General features: G+C 36.3%; 1 pseudogene; it reads right to left on the bottom strand.

The window, feature by feature from the left end:
* Positions 1–7,500, bottom strand: part of LOC135220663 (glutamate receptor 1-like) — a 338,668-nt pseudogene that overhangs the window by 107,217 nt on the left and 223,951 nt on the right.

Here is a 7,500-nt window from a genome sequence, read left to right as displayed (position 1 = left end):
TATATATATATATATATATATATGTGTGTGTGTGTGTGTGTGTGTGTGTGTGTGTGTATATACATATATATACATATATATATATATATATATATATATATATATATATATATATATATGTATGTATGTATACATACATACATATATATTATATATATATATATATATATATATATATATATATATAGATATATATATATATCTTTTTTTTTATTGTTAGATTCCACTGGAAATGGTAATGTGCTTGCTTCCTATGGCAACTAACTTGTTACACTCGTTCAAAAATATTAAAATACTTTCTTCAGCAAATCTGTATTTATTTGATACTTCACTTGTCTTTTATTTTATTGACTTTTAATATATTAAACATATTTCGAGGAGTGGTTTGCATGAGCTACTTTTGGTACACTATTCCTAAGCCCGCCGAGTGAAAGTAGCTTGCGTCTAGTAAAGAAAGTGTTACCATATTGTATTTCATGATTGTAATAATCTTCATAAATGCCTTAGTTCTTAATCATATAGAAACTGCATTAGGACCAAGAGCATATATGAACTCCTTACTGGAAAGCGTTCTTTCTTTAATTTAGTGCAGATGGGAGCATCCTCAACAGGCTTTTGAGGTGATAAAAAGTTCTCAACATTAGTAAATTTATGGCTATAGAAATAATGGAACCTCTTTCCTGCCCGATTCCCCCAAATCGATGGCGTGTAGTACTGATGATCACCAGGAGGTAATCCGTCCACCACCCAAATGCTGTTATTGCTAATCATATGAGGGTATCTGTCCATTAAGAGTTAATTCGATCGATTTTGGCACTTCCTGATCTTAGAGAGGAATTTTACATGGTGGATGACAGTGATTGGTCCATGTCTCCCTTCAAGACAGTCAGGTGAATTTTAAACCTCAAGATATTAGAATGATACAGGATACAGAAGTGAAGAGAGTATTAAGGAAAATGAAGAATGGTAAGTCACCAAGTTCATTGTAGTTCCAAATTGAAATGCTCAAATTACTAGGTACAGTGGGGGAGAAATGGATGCTGGATTTATTAAAAGCTATATGTGAAGAGGAAGAAATGCCAAGGGATTGGTAGGAGAGTCTAATGGCATATCTATACAAGCAGAGGGGAGATGTTATGGATTGTGGTAACTACAGTGGAATTAAACTAACAGAACATGGATTGAAAGTTTTAGAGAGAGTACTAGATGAGAGATTAAGAGAGATTGTAAAGATCAGGAAACAGCAGTGGATTCATGAGAGGAAGAGATATGGTGGATGCCATCTTCATAGTAATACAGCTACAGGAAAAGAGGCTAGAGGAAAACCAGGAGCTCTAATGTGCATTCATAGACCTAGAGAAAGCATATCATAGAATCCCAACAGAAGTGATATTTTGGTGTTTATGGAAAAGGAAAGTCGCATAAAAGTTGGTTAGGCTGGTCGAGATGATATATAAAAGAATGCAAACAAGTGATAACAACGGTTGGGGAAACAAAAAACTTTGAAGTTAGTGTTGGATAACACCAGGGGTCATCACTAATCCCATTTTTGTTTGTGCTGATAATGGATGTGTTGAGTGAAGCAATCAGGAATGAAGAGCTGTGGGAATTGTTGTATGCCAATGATCTGGTGATTACTGCTGAAAATGAGGACCTACAGAGAAGGCTTGGAGAGTGGCAAGGGTCTGTAGACAGGGGTGGCTAAAAGGTGAATTTGTATAAAACAGAGGTTTTGCTGAGCAGTAGGGAAGATAGAGACAGAATAGTAATACAAGACAGAAGAGACTTGATTATAAAACAGGCAGAAAAGTTTAAATACTTAGGATCTACTTTAAGCCAAGAGGGAGGATGTGAGGCTGAAGTTGACAGTAGGATAAAACCTGCATGGGGGAAGTGGAGAGAGGTAGCTCGAGTGGTGATGCCAATCAAGTTAAAAGTCAAGATACATAAGTTAAGCTTGAAAGAACAGAGATGAGAATGCTGAGGTGGATTATGGGAATATCGCTGCTTGAGAGATTGGAAAATGATGAAATAAGAAGAAGGGCAGGCTTAGTAAAGATTACAGAGGTGATAAGAGTCACGATTGAGATTGTATGGGCATGTGTTGAGGATGGATGACGAGGAGGGAGTGAAGAGGGCTTGGGAGGAACCTGTTAGAGGAAGAAGATGAAGAGGGAGACAGAGAATTAGATAGCGAGATAAAGTGAAGGAAGATATGAAGAGAAGAGTTTTGGTGGACGATGATGCCTTTGATAGAAGACAGTGGAGGAGGCAATCCGGCAACCGACCCCTTAATGTAGGGATAATGGTGAGAAAGAAAAAAAATTAGAATAAGCAATTAAAAGGTGCTAAGAAAAAATACAGTATCATCGATATAGAGGCACAGGCAGCACAGATACGAAATCTGAATTTTTGCTAATCATAGAGATTGTTTGAATTGTTTAACAACTATAATCTACAGGAAAAAGCCCACGATGGTCTATAACTGTTCAGGATTATGAGGTAAATTTGAAATATTTGTCCCGAAGGTTGAATCAGGTCGCAGATAATTTCTCAATATATTACAGATAATAGAGACACTGATACTTTAAAATTAAATGTTATATCTTCGGACTATATTGAAGAATTAAGTATAAATCAACTCAGCTGAGGAAAGGGAAGGAACCAGGATGATCTAAGGTAATTGAATATTAAGCTTTAGGAAAATCAGAATCAGAACATGAACTTATTAATTAACGAAGATTATTGGACGTCACTTCAAGAAGTCAAGAGTAACAGGTGGCGCTTTACCGAGAGAGGCCGAGTACACTAACCAAGGTTTAATGTCAAGGCAAAAGATAGTTCTGAGAGGTTTAATCTCATCAGTGATAGAAACTGCCCATGATAAGAGAAGACAGGGCTCACCCAAGTAGAGATGAGAGCGTCAGATGAGTGCGGTTAACGTACCACCGGCTTACTTTAGCGAGAGATGTGAATGATTAATAAAGGATTATGAAAGACGTAATGTTAAGAGTCCTGTTTTCTCTTGGTGCTCACCAGATTCCCAACGATTCCTTTTTCCAATTCTCAATTATTCCTTTTTGCTAAAATAAACTATAGAAATGCGCACTAAGCTCCACACAGCCAAAGGGATTTTTTGGTTAATATAAAGACACTGACGAGAGGTTTTGAGTTACTTCGACTTCAGATGAAATCAACCACGGAGTGTTCTTCTGCAATATTAAGTAAAATCATTTGTAGATAAACAGAATCGATGCGACCTCGAGATTTACCATAGGACTGGCAGATTCAATTCAGGCCTATATTTGGTTTAAATGACCGTGAACCCCATTTCAGAAAGTATGGGAACGAGTGCGCGTTTAGGAAGACGAATTAGTCATAGCAATTTCCATAGGAAATCACAGAGATGATGTTTGATCATCAGTTAAACCGTCCAAAGTTACCGTGAAAGAAGAACATAGGCAAATGACAAGGGTGAAAACAAAACAGATATCAAGTGCAACAGCAGTAGTCGTGCATGTCCGGAGCAGCGTCAAACAAAGCCTGGAATGGTAGTAAAAGTTGGTCTAAACACCAGATGAAGCCACGACCTCGAAACTAACCTGTAATTTAACATCACTGACATTTTCCTGTTGCAGTTAGGTACATTTTGATTAATACGAAATACAGAAAATAGCGCATTACATGATAAAAACTTAATCTATGCCTATCAGTGATGGTGGTAATTTTCTACAAAAAATAATGATAATACCTTGGGTGACAGCCATGAGAAATATTCAATAATAAATAAAAACAAAAGGAAATAAAATTGCCCTCGAAAAACAGCCGTGGTCATTATTAATGTCAATTGTTAGTACTTTTCTTCATTATTGAATTCAGTGGATGAAATCTACCTTCCATATGTAATATCTGTTCATTTTAATTATCTAGAATTTGTATCAATTAATTTTAATTCACACCTCTTCCAATAGTTTGCCGTGGAAAATGTATGGTATCAATCCTTAAAAAACGCTTCAGTAACAGCAGCAGTCGAAGATGGATGTTTCCACCTACGAGATTGAAATGTGTCGACTTGCAATGGTGCGTTTTATCCAAGAAACTCGATTTGCCAGACGATCCATTCACTCCGCCATCGGATTAGATCACGAAGAATAAATGCATCACGAAGAAATAAGATTGGTCAGCAAGGGTTGATATTAAAATCCTTCAGAACAAAGGAGAGTTTGACAAAAGGATTGAGGAATCTGTCGCTGATAATCAAGTGCGGTTAATTCAATAAGCTTTAATTGGTGTTACTAATAAGAGATTGTAATAAAATATTTCGAGTTATATCACGAATTACCCAAGCTTATGTTTATAATGATTCGGGAAGACAGCATATTTCTCAGTATTAGACGGAAATTCAGTATATCCTTACTTGATGAAAAGCAAAAAAATTTAATGGGTTAAAACAAACAACCTTAAATTACCAGTGGATAGTTTGAGGCAGGCGTAGTGGCTGTCTTATGTTGCCACCGTGACGGTTGACCGTGGACAAACCAAGATACGGACACCAGAATTACTGTGAGCACAAACTCGATTAATTGACTTCCTCATGCCCGGTGGGTTAGGGGAGAAGGTTGTTGGGGTGGGGGGCTGTATTGCCTAATGCACAAAATGGCCATAAATGCATACTTTTCACAAAGCAAGTGCTTTACCAGTATGAGGTTTGGGTGCTACAAGGGACGATACAGAAAGTGCCGTCGGTGGAACATGTTCATGCACTTTTATTTATGTATTTTGAGCGTATTATGCTTATTACATATGTTACATTGCCATTTAATATTATATTTACAGGGCATTGAGAGAGCCTTATCTACTCCAAGAAATTCAACTCCTGAAGCGATGTAGTCCCCAAGTAATTACTGCCAAATTCTCTCTTTTTATTGCAGTTAGGTCAGCAGTTATGTGCAACGCTGGTCATGTGTTTTCCTGCACGGTGGAATGAAATACAATTAAATATGGCAAAAAAAGTTGGGAAGTAGTGTTGATGTAGTTGAACAAATGGTTCAGTGATTTAAATATACTTTTGCAAAATGCAATTGCTTATGGTTTTCCCATGAAATATTTCTGATGTGGTGCACTTTTTTCATCGTACATCTATGAACAGCTTGACTCAAATCAACGTAGATCACTCAAGCATATCTCTAGAATAAATATAGAAGTAACTTGTTTTGTGACACGAGCAAAAGCCAAAAGACTATTTATATTTCAAAAGACTATTTCTATTTTACTTGACTGTAGAAACTGCCGTCCTGTTACTGTGCATTCAAGATATTCGCTAATAACGCGAAGAATGGCATGAATGTAAATAGATATAATTATCATTATCGTTATAATTAATACTATTATTTACTAAAGGCTGGCGATGGTGCTACTTAGGGAATGAATGGTACCTTCAGTAACGGTCAACCTGTTTGTTTGCAAGATTAATATTTTTACGAAAACATTACAAGAGGTAATATTTTCATTTTAGATAAGGTAGGATTGCATTTTTGCAGGGGGAGAAGGGAAATTTCGAACTGAAGTTAGCAGATGTCACACATTTTTATCTCTAATTAATTTACTTGCAGAGATTACATGACCATTTAAAACAACCTTCCATCTTTGTTACAATTAATAGCGGATGATTCGTTAATCCATAAAATACCTGTTGCTAAAACACCGTTAGGCATTTATGTCTTCTTTCTTGAACAGTAAGCAACTAATTTATTTTCTAAAGACATGGCAAATCCACATTCTGACCAATATTAAGATCAACTCATTGTTCCTTGAAGTATACTGAAATATTTTCAGAAAATCTCGTTAAAACCTTTCCATTAGTTTTCATGCAATCTTCTTCAGGGACAGACAAGCAGAAACCTCACATAACCTCCTTAGTGAAGATGATAACACTGCTTCTTTGTCAACCCTTCATTCATGCCCCCACATTAATATATCTATTTAGGTATTATCAGCGTTAAAACGTGAATCCATTCTTGATGTATCATATGGTAACATGATTACCACGACGAAGAGAACCAGAGAAACACAAAGAACTATGGCAATATGCATAAAACAACAATTGCAAATGCTTCGGTGAAAAACCATCTGGAAACTTTATTGTCATTGTCTGATGATCATTAGGTTTCCATTCTTTGCACTTGGCAGTTCTTTTATCTTCCCCCCTCATTAATTCTGCTGATCCTAATTATCATGCACCTTACTAACGGCCACTTTCAACCTGGCTACGAGAGATGGCGCCCACTTAACTGCATTTACACGTGAGAGCTCAATTGTTTTGTGAAGTGCGAATATAAAATTCGTTAGCGCTGGCTTTGATTGGATTGACAATAGGTTGTTCGAGTTAATTATTGTGAAGTGATCAACTCTGTAACGATAATCCAGGCAGTAATTAGTTCGGCGTAATTGTTAGATGCTATTTATGAGCTCATCCGGCCCAGTTGCAATTGCGACCTTTCACTAAAATGTGATTTGCAACTTCATTGCCGGAACTTTAATCATTATTAATCTTTATTGATGGACCAGTAAATCACTGGATAACGGATAATCTCTTACCGAGTTCTGTGATGCATTCCTGGATTTTATTGCTTCTTTTTTTAATTGTCTCTCAGGTCTAGCCCTCAATTTCAAGATTTATGACTGCTTAGAGGTTACCACATCTCTTAACTCTTATCTTAGGTGTCATAGAACAATGCAAATTGAACTTGCTTCAAAGGAGCTGTCTTTGTCGTTTTATTATGAATAAATAGCATGAAACTCTGATGCAAGTGTGCGAGTGAAACCTCCAAGTGAGCTCCAGTATGTCATACGAAGGTCGTCTTTAATATTTTCTGTTAATTTACAGACGAGCCAGATGAATATTAGGCCTTATGATGACCCTTTTCTACTGCATGCTAGTAATGAATGTGGCCCAAGATAATAGCTTATTCACAAGTTCTCCTCACATTCGTTACCTCGTTCCACATTTCAAATATGAATAATGAAACAAAAAAAATTATGGCTTATGAAATTGTGTATTCATTTTTCCATCTGGATATCTACCGACGAGCCTAGTAAGTCTTTGGAAACAGTAGTGAATTATTTTCTATAAAATCATGTAACTTACCAACGATGATAAACTATATTTATCTTTAAGTATTATATCAGAGGGCGTTTCCTAAGAAATACTTTATCTGCAGCTCGTTATACCACGCAATCTACTGTAGAAAACTTTAAATAATAAGTCCATAGTACTAAATTTTTTTATTCAAATCTGAACTTTTGTTATAGTTTTCAAGTACTACATAATGATTTCCATGAAATCTTCATCCGCCAATTCACAGGGATACCTTTCGAGCCATCTGACAGCCTGCCGCCATATCAAAGTATTATAAGCTTTGGGTGCTTCATTTAAAGGTATCAAGAGCATCCATAATCATTAGCAGGCGCTTGATGATCTTAATGGTTCTGCTTGTGGCG

Source organism: Macrobrachium nipponense, chromosome 2 (genome assembly GCF_015104395.2).
Source record: "Macrobrachium nipponense isolate FS-2020 chromosome 2, ASM1510439v2, whole genome shotgun sequence".
NCBI lineage: Eukaryota > Metazoa > Arthropoda > Malacostraca > Decapoda > Palaemonidae > Macrobrachium > Macrobrachium nipponense.
Note: the sequence above shows the minus strand (reverse complement) of the source record. Positions and strands in the feature narration are given on the sequence as shown.